The following is a 19,523-nucleotide window of genomic DNA, read 5'->3' as shown; positions in this document are numbered from 1 at the left end:
TTCCTTGTCAATTGCATTATTATGAACTTTCATCAAATCTTTAACCATGGTCATTTTTAAGTCTTTTGTCATTTACAGACAGTTCTGGGTGTACTCCGATGGTTTTGCAAATATGTTCCTATAAAAGGGTTTCATCTTCAAGGAATTCATGGAAAAGACTCTGACAAGTACAGGTTTCTGGCAACTGACTGAACTGCTGAACTGAATGAATAAGCATTTTCAGAACTCTAATGAAAAACTGATGAACTCATAAAAGTGCTAACAAAAGATCAAGGTGAAAAAAATAATTAATTACATGGGACTGAGTGAACTGATGAGGATGATTGTAATTTTTGTGACTTTGTTTGAATTAAAAAAAAAAATCCCACAAGGACTCAGAGGCAAAGAATATACAAATCAATTTTCACTGCAAAGTAAAGGAGCTGTTACAGTGGAGGATTACTGGACTGAATGTCAATATTATGACATAGTATGAGTGTGTTTCGTGTTTGGTAATTGCAATCATTGTTGCTTTTGTTGTGGTCATCCATTTACAATGCTTGGTGTCAGTCTATTTATCTCTTGTAAAAATAAAATACAGTGTGTGTGTGTGTGTGTGTGTGTGTGTGTGTGAAAAAAACAAACAAACAAACAAAAAACAGACTAAAAGCAACTCTGGAGAGGTCTAGCGGTTCCAAAAGCACCCTTGGAATTTTATTATTACCAAACCCTAAGATGGTGTGAAAAAAACTCAAACGAACTTTTTGACCAGCCCAATATTTCAGTATATGCTTAGTAAATTAAATAAATTTTCTTTAAAAAAAAAAAAAAAACGGAGATGAATAAAGGATAAAAATAGTGATATAATCCATGTTAAAAAAAAGACCCAGAGGGACCCTTAGCTCCTTCCACCATGTGGGGACACCATAAGAAGATGGTCATCTATGAACGAGAAGCAGGCCCTCACCAGAGGCTAAATCTGCCAGTGCCTTTATCTTGGACTTCTCAGCCTCCAAAACTGAGAAATAAATTCCTGTTGTTTATAAGCCAAAAAAAAAAAAAAAAAAAAAAAAGTCTGCTTTGGCTATTCGGGGTCTTTTGTGTTTCCATACAAATTGTGAAATTTTTTGTTCTAGTTCTGTGAAAAATTCCATTGGTATTTTCATAGGGATTGCATTGTATCTGTAGATTGCTTTGGATAGTATAGTCATTTTCGCAATGTTGATTCTTCTAATCCAAGAACATGGTATATCTCTCCATCTGTTTGTATCATCTTTAATTTCTTTCCTCGGTGTCTTATAGTTTTCTGCATACAGGTCTTTTTTCTCCTTAGTTAGGTTTATTCCTAGGTATTTTATTCTTTTTGTTGCAGTGGTAAATGGGAGTGTTTCCTTAATTGCTCTTTCAGATTTTTCATCATTAGTGTATAGGAATGCAAGAGATTTCTGTGCATTAATTTTGTATCCTGCATCTTTACCAAGTTCATTGATTAGCTCTAGTAGTTTTCCGGTGGCATCTTTAGGATTCTCTATGTATAGTATCATGTCACCTGGAAACAGTGACAGTTATACTTTTTCTTTTCCAAGTTGTATACCTTTTATTTCTTTTTCTTCTCTGATTATTCTGGCTAGAACTTCCAAAACTATGTTGAATAAAAGTAGTGAGAGTGGACATCCATGTCTTGTTCTTGATCTTAGAGGAAATGCTTTCAGTTTTTCACCATTGAGAAAGATGTTTGCTGTGCGTTTGTCTTATATGGCCTTTATTATGTTGAGGTAGGTTCGTTCTATGCCCACTTTCTGGAGAGTCTGTATCATAAATGGGTGTTGAATTTTGTCAAAAGCTGTTTTGCATCTATTGAGATGATCGTATGGTTTTTATCCTTCAGTTTGTTGATATGGTTTATCACATTGATTCATTTGCATATATTGAAGAATCCTTGCATCCTTGGGACAAATCCCACTTGATCATGCTGTATGATCCTTTTAATGTGGTGTTGGATTCTGTTTGCTATTATTTTGTTGAGGATTTTGCATCTATATTCATCAGTGATATCGGTCTGTAATTTTCTTTTTCATAGTACTTTTGTCTGGTTTTGCTGTCAGGGTGATGTTGGCCTCATAGAATGAGTTTGGGAGTGTTCCTTCCTCTACAATTTTTTGGAAGAGTTTGAGAACGATGGGTATTATTTCTTCTCTAAATGTTTGATAGAATTCACCTGTGAAGCCATCTGGTGCTTGACTTTTGTTTGTTGGAAGATTTTTAATCACAGTTTCAATTTCATTACTTGTGATTGTCTGTTCATATTTTCTATTTCTTCCTGGTTCAGTATTGGAAGGTTATTTCTTTCTAAGAATTTGTCCGTTTCTTCCAGGTTGTCCATTTTATTGGCATAAGGTTGCATTTAATAGTCTCTTAGGATGCTTTGTATTTCTGCAGTGTCTTTTGTAACTTCTCCTTTCCATTTCTAATTTTATTCATTTGAGTCCTCTCCCTCTTTTTCTTGATGAGTCTGGCTAATGGTTTATCAAGTTTGTTTATCTTCTCAAAGAACCAGCTTTTAGTTTTATTGATGTTTGCAATTGTTTTCTGTGTTTCTATTTCATTTATTTCTGCTCTGATCTTTATGATTTCTTTTGTTCTACTAACCTTGGGCTTTGTTTGTTCTTCTTTCTCTAGTTCCCTTAGGTGTAAGGTTAGCTTGTTTATTTGAGATTTTTCTTGTTTCCTGAGTTAGGATTGTATTGCTATAAACTTCCCTCTTAGAACTACCTTTGCTGCATCCCACAGGTTTTGGATCATTGTGTTTTCCTTGTAATTTGTATCTAGGTATTTTTTAATATCCTTTTTGATTTCTTCAGTGATCTCTTTAGTGTTGTATTGTTTAGCTTCCATGTGTTTGTGTTTTTTACGTTTTTGTCCCTGTAAATGATTTCTAATCTCATAGCATTGTGGTCAGAAAAGATGGTTGATATGATTTCAATTTTTAAAATTTACTGAGGGGTGATTTGTGACCCAAGATGTGATTTATCCTGGAGAATGCTCCATGTGTGCTTTAGTAGAAACTGTAATCTGCTGTTTTTGGATGGAATTGGATGGAATGTCCTATAAATATCAATTAAATCTATCTGGTCTATTTTGTCATTTAAAGCTTGTGTTTCCTTATTAATTTTCTGTCTGGATGATCTGTCCATTGTTGTAAGTGATGTCTTAAAGTTCCCCACTATTATTGTGTTACTGTCGATATCCTCTTTTATAGCTGTTAGCAGTTGCCTTATGTATTGTGGTGCTCCTATGTTGGGTGCATATATATTTATAATTGTTATATCTTCTTCTTGGATTGATCCCTTGATCATTATGTAGTGTCCTTCCCTGTCTCTTGTAACATTATTTTAAAGTCTATTTTATCTGATATGAGTATTGCTACTCCAGCTTTCTTTTGATTTCCATTTGCATGGAATATCTTTTTCCGTCCCCTCACTTTCAGTCTATATGTGTCCCTTCGTCTGAAGTGGGTCTCTTGTAGACAGCATATATTTGGGTCTTGTTTTTTTATCCATTCAGCAAGCCTGTGTCTTTTGGTTGGTGCATTTATTTCGTTCACGTTTAAGGTATTTATTTATATGTATGTTCCTATTACCATTTTTAAAATTGTTATGGGTTTGTTTTTCTTGGTCCTTTTCTTCTCTTGTGTTTCCCACTTAGAGAAGTTCCTTTAGCATTTGTTGTAGAGCTCCTTGGTGCTGCTGCATCCTCTTAGCTTTTGCTTGTCTGTAATGTCTTTGATTTCTCAGTCGAATCTGAATGAAATCCTTGCTGGGTAGAGTAATCTTGGTTGTAGGTTCTTCCCTTTCATCACTTTAAATATGTCATTCCACTCCCTTCTGGCTTGTAGAGTTTCTGCTGAGAAATCAGCTCTTAACCTTATGGGAGTTCCCTTGTAGGTTATTTGTCATTTTTCCCTTGCTGCTTTCAATAATTTTTCTTTGTCTTTAATTTTTGTCAATTTGATTACTATGTGTCTTGTCATGTTTCTCCTTAGGTTTATCCTGCCTGGGACTCTCTGCACTTCCTGGACTCGGGTGGCTATTTTCTTTCCCATGTTAGGGAAGTTTTTGACTGTAATCTCCTCAAATATTTACTCAGGTCCTTTCTCTCTCTCTTCTCCTTCTGGGACCCCTATAATGTGAATGTTGGTGTGTTTAATGTTGTCCAAGAGGTCTCTTAAGCTGTCTTCATTTCTTTTCCTTCTTTATTCTGTTCCATGGCAGGGAATTCCACCATTCTGTGTTCCAGGTCACTTATCTATTCTTCTGCCTCAGTTATTCTGCTATTGATATAGTGAATATAGTGTATTTTTCATTTCAGTTATTGTATTGTTCATCTCTGTTTGTTTGTTCTTTAATTCTTCTAGGTGTTTTTTCTTTGAATCTTCTAGGTGTTTGTTAAATGTTTCTTTCATCTTCTCGATCTTTGCCTTCATTCTTTTTCCGAGGTCTTGGATCATTTTCATTATTATTATTCTGAATTATTTTTCTGGAAGGTTTCCTATCTCCACTTCATTTAGTTGTTTTTCTTGGGTTTTATCTTGTTCCTTCATCTGGTACATAGCCCTCTGCCCTTTCATCTTGTCTATCTTTCTCTGAATGTGGTTTTTGTTCCACAGGCTGCAGGATTGTAGTTCTTCTTGCCTCTGCTGTCTGCCCTCTGGTGGATGATGCTATCTAAGTGGATTGTGCAAGTTTCCTGATGGGAGGTACTGGTGGTGGGTAGAGCTGGCTGTTGCTCTGGTGGGCAGAGCTCAGTAAAATGTTAACCTGCTTGTCTCCTGATGGGTGGGGCTGGGTTCCCTTCCTGTTGGTTTTTTGGCCTGAGGTAATCCAACACTGGAGCCTATCTGGCTCTTTGGTGGGGCTAATGGCAGACTCTGGGAGGGCTCACACCAAGGAGTACTTCCCAGAACTTCTGCTGTCAGTGTCCTTGTTCTCTTTGTGAGCCACAGCCACCCCCCAACTCTGCAGGACACCTTCCAACACTAGCAGATAGGTCTGGTTTGGTCTCCTATGGGGTCACTGCTGCTTCCCCTGCCTCATGATGTGCACACAACTTTGTGTGTGCCCTCCAAGAGTGGAGTCTCTGTTTCCTCCACTCCTGTTGAAGTCCTGTAATTATATGCCACCAGCCTTCAAAATCTGTTTCTCTAGGAATTCTTCCTCCCATGGCCAGACCCCCAGGTTGGGAAGCCTGACGTGGGGTTCAGAACCTTCACTCCAGTGGGTGGACTTCTGTGGTATAAGTGTTCTCCAGTTTGTGAGTCACCCACCCAGCAGTTATGGGATTTGATTTTATTGTGATTGGCCCCCTCTTATGATCACATTGTGGCTTCTCTTTTGTCTTTGGATGTGGGGTATTTTTTTGTTGAGTTCCAGTGTCTTCCTGTTGATGACTGTTCAGGAGTTAGTTGTGATTCTGGTGCTCTTGTAAGAGGGAGTGAGAGCATGTCCTTCTACTCCGCCATCTTGAACCAATCTCAGCCAAAACAATCTTGAGAAAGAAAAACAGACCTGGAAGAATCAGGCTCCTTGACTTCAGACTATACTACAAAGCTACAGTCATCAAGACAATATGGTACTAGCACAAAATCAGAAATATAGATCAATGGGACAAGATAGAAAGCCTAGAGATAAACCCACGTGCATATGGTCACCTTATCTTTGATAAAGGAGGCAAGAGTATACAATGGAGAAAAGACAGCCTCTTCAATAAGTGGTGCTGGGAAAACTGGACAGCTACATGTAAAAGAATGAAATTAGAGCACTCCCTAAAACCATACATAAAAATAAACTCAAAATGGATTAAAGACTTAAATGTAAGGCCAGACACTCTAAAACTCTTAGAAGAAAACATAGGCAGAACACTATGAGGTAAATCACAGCAGGATTCTTTTGACCCACCTCCTAGAGAAATGTAAATAGGGAAAAAAATAAACAAATGGGACCTAATGAAACTTAAAAGCTTCTGCACAGCAAAGGAAACCATAAACAAGACAAAAAGACAACCCTCAGATTGGGAGAAAATATTTGCCAATGAAGCAACTGACAAAGGATTAATCTCCAAATTTTACAAGCAGCCCATGCAGCTCAATATCATAAAACAAACAACACAATCCAAAAATAGGCAGAAGACCTAAATAGACATTTCTCCAAAGAAGATATATAGATTGCCAACAAACACATGAAAGGATGCTCAACATCCCTAATCATTAGGGAAATGCAAATCAAAACTACAATGACATATCACCTCACCAGTCAGAATGGCCATCGTCAAAAAATCTACAGATAATAAATTCTGGAGAGTGTGTGGAGAAAAGGGAACCCTCTTGCACTGTTGGTGGGAATGTAAATTGATACAGCCACTATGGAGAACAGTATTGAGTTTCCTTAAAAAACTAAAACTAGAACTACCATATGAGCCAGCAATCCCACTACTGGGCATATACCCTGAGAAAACCATAATTCAAAAAGAGTCATGTACCACAGTGTTCATTCCAGCTCTATTTACAATAACCAGGACATGGAAGTGACCTAAGTGTCCATCAACAGATGAATGGATAAAGAAGATTTGGCACATATATACAATGGAATATTACTCAGCCATAAAAATAAATGAAATTGAGTTATTTGTAGTGAAGTGGATGGACCTAGAGTCTGTCATACAGAGTGAAGTAAGTCAAAAAGGGAAAAACAAATATGGTATGCTAACACATATATCTGGAGTCTAAAAAAAAAAGAAAGAAAATGGTTCTGAAGAACCTAGGAGCAGGACAGGAATAAAGACGCAGATGTAGAGAATGGACTTGAGGACATGGGGGTGGGGGAGGGTAAGCTGGGACGAAGTGAGAGAATGGCATGGACATATATACACTGCCAAATGTAAAAGAGCTAGTGGGAAGCAGCCACATAGCACAGGGAGATCAGCTTGGTGCTTTGTGACCACCTAGAAGGGTGTGATGGGGAGGTTGGGAGGGAGATGCAAGAGGGAGGAGATATGGGGATATATGTATATGTATAGCTGATTCACTTTGTTATAAAGCAGAAACTAACACACCATAGTAAAGCAATTATACTCCAATAAAGATGTTTTAAAGAAAAATAGTGAGTGAGTACCCAGTGTATGCCCCAGCACTTGCTGTTTGTATGAACTTGGTGAGTTATCAAGTACTCCAAGTGTTAGTTTCCTAATTTGCTCAAATAACAACAATTGATCTCCCAGAACTCTTCTCCATCAGTGTGCTGGTGTCTACCCTTGTAACTTTTATTTCAAGGCTCTCCTCACCTGTTCATCAATTCACTGGTAATTAAAATTAAAAATCTGCTTTTGAGGTTCATGTCCCTCTGAAGTAGAAAGTTATACATTAATAGATGCTTTCATCATACTGATTATTTACTGTCATTCTAATGAAGTGTGCTAGGTGTTTGGTAGAATTTAATACTGACAACATTGGAGCTGATTCCTGTCTTCATGGAAGTCCTAATCTTGTGGGGAGAGAGGAAGATGTAAAATAATCACAAAATAATTAAATGCTAATTTGGGATAGGCATTGTGAAAGGCAAGTTAAGAATTATGATATGGAAATGAAGGGGACTGATTTTGATGTGGGTCTGGGACACTTCCTCTGAGAAAGTGATATTTAAGCAAAGACTTGTAGGATGAATAAGGAGTTGAATTAGCAAGGAGTAGGAGGAAACATATCCCAGTCAGGATTATGACGCCCCCAAAGTGTAGCAGAGCTTCTTGTGACTTTCCAGAAGGTTTTGAGGCTGGTAGTTCCTCTGCAGCACTCTGACGAGTGCAAAGAACAATGGGGCATTTTCTCCCTCTTTGCCTTGGGAGAGTGTATTTCCATTAATGTAATTTGAGTGTACGTTGCCATTTTTGACCACTTCATCACTATTTTGCTTGAGGTCAGTTAAGTCCCCAGAGTCTTGATCAAAGAAATGCGTGTTAGGGCATTTATGTACTTACAATTAATATTTGACACTATATAGGAGATTTTAAACATCACTGCCTATTTTTTTCATAACATTTTGTTTTTGAGATAATATTTAACCTTTAATCCTGTTACATTCTACTTTTTCTTTAACAGATATCACTGGATACTGCACACTAAATACATATTAAGCCCACTTACTTACTTTTTGTTCAAGAGAAGTAACATACACATGGAAGAATAAGCAATAAAATGACGGCAAATATGTCAAAGTGCCGAAAGCATCTGCTGCACAACTAAGTCAGATGTGGTCTTAATGTCAAAGGCAGGCCTTTACTTCCATGAATTAATGAACAGATGAGGGAGGCCATGAAATAAAAATAGGAAAAGAAGATGTAGAGGTTTTGTTTTGTTTTGCTTTTTAAATCACAGTAATGCGAGCAGATGAGATGAAAAGTGTCTTCAGGTATCAAGGAATAAATTTCCCTCACTTGAAGTGACTTACAGCTGTTGGATGCCAAAAATAGTCTGATTGTAGTATTTTGTGTAAATGAATGCTTATATAATACATTAAAGACAGGGAAAGGGAAATAAAGACTCATATCCAAAGCTTTTATGTGGTGAAGTACTAAAGTAGTGAAAGTGTTTTTAGGAGTTTGAGTATCCCAGAGCTCATACTCAGAATGCCCATCACTCCCAGGCTGAAGTTCTTTCTTACCCACATTAATTAAACTCCCCCCTTATGTCTCTAGAATAACATCTATATTTCTAGAGTGCAAAACTAAGCGTTCACAGTAGTATGGGTATTTGGAAGAAGATGGTAGTTGTCATGAGAAAAGTCAATTGTTTTATTATTTTAAAGCCTTGAGAATGAGAAAACTGGGATGAGTTTCCCATCACTCTTGAGGCAAGTGTGCTCTGAATTACAGCTCATTCTCAAAGCAGGAGTGTGACCATAGCTGAGTTTGTTGTCATTCCTGATCTTGGTTCAGGGTTTTCGGTGATACAAACACTAGTTATTATGACCATCCACTGCCGGTTCCAGAACAAAATTGTGAGTCATTAAGTCTTTTGGCCTTGACTTGTGCTGTTTGTGCATCCTATGGCCCTGGCCCAAGAACACTCCTCAACTTTTTTTCAACACTCTGTGTCTTTAATTATAGTAATAACAGAACCAGCTTGTATTGGGAGCTTATAATGTGCCATGCATTTTGCTAAGGGATGCATATATATATGCATCCTCTACAACACAAATAAAATATTATATGTATATAATGTGTATATATACAAACAGAAAAATATACACATATAAGTAAATATTATCTACATAGATACGCACGCAAAAACACATACAAACCTATATGCATAGAATAGGGTATGGAAGGAAGTATAAAATATGAACTGATTACTGAAGGCTTATAGGGTTATAGATATTTCAGTTTGCTTTGTACTTTTTTGCATTTTCAAAACTTCTTAGGTGAGTATGTTTGGAGTCAATCATTAAAAAGAACAAGATAAATGTGGGAGAACATATTGTAGTTCCCAAGAATGCAAAACATTATAAGATTTTAAAACCTATTATATACATTATTTTATGCATTGTCCTACTGGAGTCATGAGACCCCCTAGAAAGATAGTGAGATAAAGCTGTGGTTTAGAGGCCCTCTTCCTGTGAAATCTCTGCGAATATGTTTTTGACTTATGGAAGAAGCCAGCTTCAATGAGAGACAATTCTGCAGGCTGTAGTAAGTTATCTTGTAGGCAGCAGTAAGTGATCTTGCAGGCAGCTCTCTGTAGCTTTAAAAATGCGTAATTAGAAGTGAAATTGAAGCCTTTCATTGTCCAGGAACTTACAAGGTGAAGTGAGTCAGCTGTATTTGTGTAGCCCAGGGTAGAGCAAGAACAATCTGCTCAGCAATGATCAATTTATTCTCTATAAGTTAGATAATATAAATAATATAAAGTATATATTAGAGACATAGCGTTGGTCAGTCACTTAAACTTTTTAGTAGTTTGTTTTCTCACGTGAGCATGAGCAGGTTGGACTAGTCTTTGTGAACTTCTCCAGATTTCAGTGTCTGGAATTCTGAGTCAACATGAATTTCACCATGAAAAGACTCTTAGAACACTCACAGGAATGATAGAACTGTTACCGAGTCCAAACTCGTTCTGCTCGCCATACGACAGGCCAATAAATAGGGGTACGAGTTGTTGGGGCAAGGAATAATGACTTTATTCTGAAATCCAGCAGACCAAGAAGATGGCAGACTCATGTCCGGGAGAACCATCTTACCCAAGTTAGAATTCAGGCTTCTTTTATATTAAAAAGAGAGGGGGTATTGTTGGTTGTTGCAAACTTCTTGGTGTCAGAATTCTTTGTTCTTGCATCTGTCTATGTAGGTCAGGTCAAGATGTTCCTGTAAACCTTCAACAAGACAAATGCTATTCTCTGTTCTGCAACTTTTTATCTCTATATAAATGGAAGAGTGTTATACATTTAAAGGTCAGAGCCTTGAGAACAGGCTATCCTGTATATTTCAGGCTATAGGCAACATTCTTTTACAGATGGTGCAGAGTCAGCATGATTAAGCACAGGCAACAGAGCACAAAGGTTAAAGTAAAAGAAACAGATCCAACATGGAGTCAGGTTTATTCTTCCCTATTACAGAACTATAGATGAAGGATAAATGGAACCTTCTCTCTAAGCACGAAGAAAGAAATCAGGAGCAAAGGGCCCCAAGAGTAGCTCCACTTACAGTAAGAAAACAAAACAAAACAAACAAAAAACAAACAAACAAAAAACCCTTTTCAGTTTCCACTGAAAACCACTCTTAGTGGTTTTGTTGTTGTTTGAAGTGGGTTTTTTCCACTGAAGTTAAAAACACCTAAAATAAGAAGGGCCTGCATGATTCTTTTCTGGTCAGCTTGAAGGGACAAGTGGAAATTTTTAGATGATACAGTTTTGTAGAGGAAAGAAATCCAGAAGGTAAAGTGGATGGGGGAGCAGCTAGAGTTGAGAGGTCAATGATCCAAATTCCTAGAATCTGAAGGCAAAGCACTTCAGATGGAAAGCACTGTGTGTGGCATAGTTTGGGAAAGATATATGTGCATTCTCTTCCTGAGCTTAAACCCATCTATAGGCTGAGAGTGTTCAATTTTCTATCTTCAGGCCACGTGTTTCTTATAAGCCTGAGACTCCAACATCCAATTATCCATTTGGCATTTCTACTGGGACATCTCATAGGCATTTCAAGTTTACCATGGCCCAAACAGAGCCCTTAATTTCCTCCTCTAACCTGGCTCTCCTCAGTTTTTTCCATCTCTGTAAATGGTACCACGATTTATTGAAGCCAGAAGCCTACAAGTCTTTCTTGACTCCTCCTTTGCTCTCATCCTTCACATCTAATTCATTATCAAGTCCTGTAAATTCTTTCTCCAAAATATACCTCATCTCCATCTATTTTTCTCAATTTTGATAACCCCTACTCTATTACAATCACCATCACATTTTACCCAAATTTCTGCAATAGCCTACAGATTGGTTTCTTCATTTTTATTCTTGCTCCTACAATTTATTGTCCATCACAGCCAGAAGGATTAAAAAAAAAAAAAAAAAAAAAAAAAAAAGCAGTTTTCTGTATACATCCACTGTTCTTAGAATAAAAACTACGCTCCTAGCGATGGGCTATAAATTCCTGCATGATCAGGCTCATTCTTCTCCACATCTGCAGCTACTGTTTTCTCCTTTGAAATATCCCAAAGGTCTAACATCTTTTCTAGTCTCAAAACACAGCCACTTATTTAGACCACAAGATTTCTCTACATTTTTTCTACCTGGAATGTTTTTTTCCTATCAGATCTCAGATGTCATTATGGTTTGCCTCTATTGTCAGTCCTCAGCTTAAATTTCACTTCATCAAAATGACCTTATCATGACCACCCTGTTGAAAATTAGGCCTTTCTTTCATTCTGTATCATTACAGACTTTAATATTCCTTGCAGCTTAATATTAGTCAGTTATTATCTACTTATTGATTTATTTAACTGTGAATAGCCAGTCTTGCCCACTTGAGTCTGAGATCTCAGAAGATGGACTTTGCCTTCTTTGCAGGATCCACAGCCCCTACACAGTGCTGGCACATAATAGGCACTTGATACATCTTTGTTGAATGCATGGATAGATTCGTGGGCTTAGGCCTCAACCAGTGGGAGAGCCAAACATATTTTTGACCATGTCAGGATCACAGTATGGAGAGTAATAGTTTCAGAAGTGACTACTTTGAAAACCACTTTCTGTTGAATGCATAACCTTTAAAGACTTTAACTGAAGAAAAAATCTCATTAGTCTATTATCATACCTTTATCTGTATAGGATTTGCTTATTGAAATGGGTTCCAGATCAGTAGTGACAACTAATATTTTGCTGGCATTTTCTCAGACGAATTCTTGATCCACATTCTGCGTCTGAAACCTATGTGTAAAATATGCACCCTCCTACTAAGCCCCTGCATGTGTAATAAGGAAAAAGAAATCTGAATCCATATTAGATCTCTTCCTTTTACTTTAATCTTTGTGCTCTGCTGTCTGTGCTTAGTCATGCTGACTCTGCACCTTTGGAAAATAATGTTGCCTATAGCCTGAAATATACAGGATAACCTATTCTTGGGGCTCGGACATTTAAGAGTCCATTCATATAGAGATAAAAAGTCACAGAACAGAGAACAGCATTTGTCTTTTTGGAGGTTTACAAGACCAATGTGGACATGACCTGACCTATGTGGACAGTTGCAAGAATAAAGGAATCTGACACCAAGAAGTTCACAACAACTAGCCACATACCTCCCTCATCTTGACTTTAAAAGGGCTTGCTGAAACCCTTTGGGGAGTTTGGGACTTCCTGGGCATGAGCCACCCATCTCCTTGCTTGGCATTGCAATAAATCTTTCTCTGCTCCAAACTTCAATGTTTTCGTTTGTTTGGCCTCAATGTGCATTGGGCACAGGAACATGTGGAATCCAGAGTACAGTGCTAACTCCAGCTTTTCCCAAAAGTATTTGTGTAACTTCAGCAGCCAGTGACCCTACAACCTCCAATTTTCTCATCTATAAAATAATACAGATGGACGAAGGATTTGGAAATAATTTTTCCTTAGATTCCACTCAAAAAATATTTTCTGATTCTAGAAGAGAGATTTATTTCCTCTTAACCCACAAGTAGGAGGCACTAATGTTTAGTGTGGTGTTTCCAACCTTACTGCACTTGTGCACTTCCTCTAATTCTTTTGCCATAGATACATGCTACATATAAAATTACCAATTGACATCTTTCTTTAAATCGATTCACTTTTGTTTTGGTTACACTGACATATAGGAAAAAACAAAATTAATGGTCATAAGAATTTAAATTTAAAAATTGAAAAAATATATTAAAAATTAAGCATTATAATTATTTGTCTACCTCCAATAATAATTTTACCCTTAGAAAAACATGGTTAAATCTCATGTTAAAACATGGGTTAAAATTGTAGGTCTTTCAAATCCAAGTTGGAGGAATTGGAACACATTTTTTTTAGCCTTAATTTCTTTAGCAGCAAAACAGAAATATATATATATATAGACACACACACACACACACACACACACACATGCAGACAGACACAAACAGGTAGGTAGGCAGGCAGGTAGGTAGGTAGATAGATAGACAGACAGACAGGCAGACTCAGAAGAAGGGCTAGCTGGTAAAAGAGGAGAATTCAGAGTTAATACTTCTTTCTTGGGTTTTGAGTCCTTCTTCTTGCCTGGGGCAGAGAACCTAATAGAAAAAAGAAAGAAAGAAAGCAGAAAGAATGGAAGGAGGGTGTGAGAAAGAGAGACAGATAGAAGGGGAGGAAGAAGGAAAGGGAATAAGGGAGAAAGAAAAGCAAAGAAAAGAAGAAAGAGAAAAAGAAAGAAAGAAAGAAAGAAGAAAGAAAGAAAGAAAGAAAGAAAGAAAGGAAGAAAGAAAGAAAGAAAGAAAGAAAGAAAGAAAGAAAGAAAGAAAGAAAGAAAGAAAGAAAGAAAAAAGGAAAAGAGAGAGAGAAAGAGGAAAAGTAATCCTGCCATGCCTACTGGAAAACATGTTAACACATACACCAAACAACCAAGAGATGCGTCAAAAGCTCTTGGTGTGCAAAAGCAACAGCTATGACCTTTAAAAGTTGCATTGTCATTGTGGCTCTTTACAAGAGTAGCTTATTAAAGTTGTTAATAGTTAGTGTGGTTGCACCTGTTATATTTAGCAACAGGAAGGATATTTACAAAAATAGATACTTACAGAATAGACATGAGAGTCTTTTCACTGCTCTGGTTCACTTTGGACTGAATTATTTTTCTCTGCCTTATGTTTGTGTTGCAAACAAGCTTGGCTCCTAAGGCTTTTACTCTCCTACTTTTTCAGTTAGTATCCCTACAACTCCAAGATATATTCTGAGGCTTGAGCTAACTTAAACCTGACCAGTGGTTCAAAGCTACCTTTTTACATTCTACATAAAGCATCATCTGGCTTTCTCAGCACACATTGCTGAATTCCCTTCCTGTTCCAATGTTTGCGTATTACCTAGTATTACTCTCTATCAAACGTATATAGTGGTCTTTGACAATGATATAGTCTGTGAGGAGACAAGAAACTTTCTAATTCTATCTTGGGTAAACTGAAATCTAGAAAGGAGTAATGGTACAATATACTTTCCGTGGATCCACAAGACAAAGATGAGTTTCTCATTAGAGTTATTTTCCCATGCTTGTAAATAAATACCTTCTCAAAGACATAGTCATCCAAAGAATCCTTTTTTGCACTTATTCATTCTTTTCTCACCCTTCGCATTAAGCTGCATTCTGAATTTCAACCTAGTTGCCAAAATCTTGGCTCCATTAATATTTCTGTCTGGTAAATTACATTCATCTGAGTGAACTGAATTTGAAAACCCTTCTAAATGACCTCTGGAAGAAAACAACTCCTGGCAATTAAAAGCGAATAATTTGTAATCATCATATATTGACTAAGATTGGTCATAATATTTATAAATAACCATAGAAACACATGACTAACAGGATCTACATAGTTGCTTCCAAACTTCCTTCCAGCACCAAGGGAGTCACATAACACTTATAATCTGAAAAGCCAGGTGATGGCAAATATTACTTACATGGAGATAGAGCAGCTAGACCTGCTGGAGTAAGTCTTAACATGGAATTATTTTGCAAGCAGTCCAGCCACATGCAGGCAGAGTCCTGATGACCCATGATTGATGAAACCTCTCTCCAGCCATGCCCACATAGTTGAGAAAAGGGATTTAAGAAACAGCAGAAATAGAAATACTTTATAGTCCATCCTCTAAGATAGTGGAGGCAAACTTCATACCCGGAATGGAAACCATTCATTCAGTATGAAAACAAATGCAGCCTTGTCTCAGGTAACAAATTAAATCAAGGTGCCATGTGAGTGTCATGTCAGCAGACAGCTGTGAAGCCAGGTGTTGGGGAGACTGACGCTATTTGAGAAAGTTATTTCTGCCTAATTAACCTTGGCCTATGAAATCACATTGGGAAATGCATTGTCCCATATCACTTACCTAAGAACGACTTCAGGAGGCTGGAAGTAAGAATTGTCTGTCCCTGGAATATAATGAATGCAAATTGGCTTTCCATGATCTGAAGCATTAAACCTGTGTCTGTTTTGATGCCTTGACAACATCTCACTGTCCCAACCTCTGTTTATTCAACACGTTTCTATCAAACATTATGTATCCTGGGTTCTAATCTAAGTATTGGAGATACAGCAGTGAACACATTGGATGATCCCAGCTTGAATATAGGAATGATTTCTCTAAGTTAGTTTTTCCAAATAATTTACCTTAATGACAAATAACACTGCAGCGTTAGTTAGTAACATGCTATGGATTTGAACTCAGTCTAAATGTTAGTTTGGAAATACCTACTTATGAATAAACTGGCCAAATTGGAATTCTTTTTTATTTTCTTATTTTAATCTTTTACAACAATGTGATTCGATTTGAGGTTTATAGAATCATTTAGCCTTAGACAAATCCTCTGTTTATTAGTCTACATTCAATTAAAGTTGAAATACAATATATATTCCTCAAGGGAAGGGGTTCTGAATTTGAATATTTTTGGTTTTTAATATAATACTGTGAAGGCCCTGAATAAGTATTAAACAAAATTTTTAAAAATGAATCATTTCCCTTGCTTTTATTTTATTTTATTTTTTATTAATTTAATTTTTTTTTTATAAAAGAGGTTCTTATTAGGTATCTATTTTATACATATTAGTGTATATATGTCAATCCCAATGTCCCAGTTCATCCCACCACCACCACCCCCCTCCTCACTTTTCCACCTTGGTGTCCATAAGTTTGTTTTCTACATCTGTGTTTCTATTTCTGCCTTGCAAACCAGTTCATCTGTACCATTTTTTTAGATTCCACATATATGCGTTAATATATGATATTTTTCTCTTTCTGACTTACTTCACTCTGTATAACAGTCTCTAGGTCCATCCATGTCTCTACAAATGACCCAATTTCATTCATTTTTATGGCTGAGTAATATTCCATTATATGTATGTGTCACATCTTCTTTATCCATTCGTCTGTGGATGGGTATTTAGGTTGCTTCCATGACCTGACTATTGTAAATGGTGCTGAAATGAACATTGGAGTGCAAGTGTGTTTTTAAATTATGGTTTTCTCTGGGTTTATGCCCAGTAGTGGGATTGTTGGGTCATATGGTAATTCTTTTTTTTTTTTTTTTCACTCCAAAAAGAAACTTTATTTTTATTTTTACTTTTTAAAAACATCTTTATTGGAGTATAATTGCTTTACAATGGTGTGTTAGTTTCTGCTTTATAACAAAGTGAATCAGTTATACATATACATATGTTCCTATATCTCTTCCCTCTTGCATCTCCCTCCCTCCCACCCTCCCTATCCCAACCCTCTAGGTGGTCACAAAGCACCGAGCTGATCTCCCTGTGCTATGCGGCTGCTTCCCACTAGCTATCTATTTAACATTTGGTAGTGTATATATGTCCATGCCACTCTCTCACCCTGTCACATCTTACCCCTCCCCCTCCCCATATCCTCAAGTCCATTCTCTAGTAGGTCTGTGTCTTTATTCCCGTCTTGCCACTAGGTTCTTCATGATCTTTTTTTTTTTTTCCCCTTAGATTCCATATATATGTGTTAGCATACTGTATTTGTTTTTCTCATTCTGACTTACTTCACTCTGTACGACAGACTCTAACTCCATCCACCTCACTACAAATACCTCCATTTCATTTTTTTTTTATGGCTGACTAATATTCCATTGTATATATGTGCCACATCTTCTTTATCCATTCATCTGATGATGGACACTTAGGTTGCTTCCATGTCCTGGCTATTGTAAATAGAGCTGCAATAAACATTTTGGTATGTGACTCTTTTTGAATTATGGTTTTCTCAGGGTATATGCCCGGTAGTGGGATTGCTGGGTCGTATGGTAGTTCTATTTTCAGTTTTTTAAGGAACCTCCATACTGTTCTCCATAGTGGCTATATCAATTTACATTCCCACCAACAGTGCAAGAGTATTCCCTGTTCTCCACACCCTCTCCAGCATTTATTGTTTCTAGATTTTTTGATGATGGCCATTCTGACCGGTGTGAGATGATATCTCATTGTAGTTTTGATTTGCATTTCTCTAATGATTAATGATGTTGAGCATTCTTTCATGTGTTTGTTGGAAATCTGTATATCTTCTTTGGAGAAATGTCTATTTAGGTCTTCTCCCCATTTTTGGATTGGGTTGTTTGTTTTTTTGTTACTGAGCTGGATGAGCTGTTTGTAAATCTTGGAGATAAATCCTTTGTCAGTTGCTTCATTTGCAAATATTTTCTCTCATTCTGAGGGTTGTCTTTTGGTCTTGTTTCTGGTTTCCTTTGCTGTGCAAAAGCTTTTAAGTTTCATTAGGTCCCATTTGTTTATTTGTGTTTTTATTTCCATTTCTCTAGGAGCTGGGTCAAAAAGGATCTTGCTGTGATTTATGTCATAGAGTGTTCTGCCTATGTTTTCCTCTAAGAGTTTGATAGTGTCTGGCCTTACACTTAGGTCTTTAACCCATTTTGAGTTTATTTTTGTATATGGTGTCAGGGAGTGTTCTAATTTCATACTTTTACATGTACCTGTCCAATTTTCCCAGCACCACTTATTGAAGAGGCTGTCTTTTCTCCATTGTATACTCTTGCCTCCTTTATCAAAGATAAGGTGGCCATATGTGCGTGGGTTTATCTCTGGGCTTTCTATCCTGTTCCATTGATCTATATTTCTGTTTTTGTGCCAGTACCAAACTGTCTTGATTACTGTAGTTTTGTAATATAGTCTGAAGTCAGGGAGCCTGATTTCTCCAGCTCCATTTTTCGTTCCCAAGATTGCTTTGGCTATTCAGGGTCTTTTGTGTTTCCATACAAGTTGTGAAATTTTTTGTTCTAGTTCTGTGAAAAATGCCAGTGGTTGTTTGATAGGGATTGCATTGAATCTGTAGATTGCTTTGGGTAGTAGAGTCATTTTCACAATGTTGATTCTTCCAATCCAAGAACATGGTATATCTCTCCATCTATTTGTATCATCTTTAATTTCTTTCATCAGTGTCTTATAATTTTCTGCATACAGGTCTTTGGTCTCCTTAGGTAGGTTTATTCCTATATATTTTATTCTTTTTGTTGCAATGGTAAACGGGAGTGTTTACTTAATTTCACTTTCAGATTTTTCATCATTAGTGTATAGGAATACAAGAGACTTCTGTGCATTCATTTTGTACCCTGCTACTTTACCAAATTCATTGATTAGCTCTAGTAGTTTTCTGGTAGCATCTTTAAGATTCTCTATGTATAGTATCATGTCATCTGCAAATAGTGACAACTTTACTTCTTCTTTTCCGATTTGGATTCCTTTTATTTCTTTTTTTTCTCTGATTGCTGTGGCTAACACTTCCAAAACTATGTTGAATAATAGTGGTGCGAGTGGGCAACCTTGTCTTGTTCCTGATCTTAGGGGAAATGGTTTCAGTTTTTCACCATTGAGGACAATGTTGGCTGTGGGTTTGTCATATATGGCCTTTATTATGTTGAGGAAAATTCCCTCTATTCCTACTTTCTGCAGGGCTTTTATCATAAATGGGCATTGAATTTTGTCGCAAGCTTTCTCTGCATCTACTGAGATGATGATATGGTTTTTCTCCTTCAATATGTTAATATGATGTATCACGTTGATTGATTTGCATATATTGAAGAATCCTTGCATTCCTGGAATAAACCCCACTTGGTCATGGTGTATGATCCTTTTAATGTGCTGTTGGATTCTGTTTGCTAGTATTTTGTTGAGGATTTTTGCATCTATGTTCATCAGTGATATTGGCCTGTAGTTTTCTTTCTTTGTGAGATCTTGGTCTGGTTTTGGTATCAGGGTGATGGTGGCCTCGTAGAATGAGTTTGGGAGTGTTCCTCCCTCTGCAATATTTTGG

Source organism: Balaenoptera ricei, chromosome 15 (genome assembly GCF_028023285.1).
Source record: "Balaenoptera ricei isolate mBalRic1 chromosome 15, mBalRic1.hap2, whole genome shotgun sequence".
Classification (NCBI taxonomy): Eukaryota; Metazoa; Chordata; class Mammalia; order Artiodactyla; family Balaenopteridae; genus Balaenoptera; species Balaenoptera ricei.
This window is presented reverse-complemented; position numbering follows the sequence as displayed.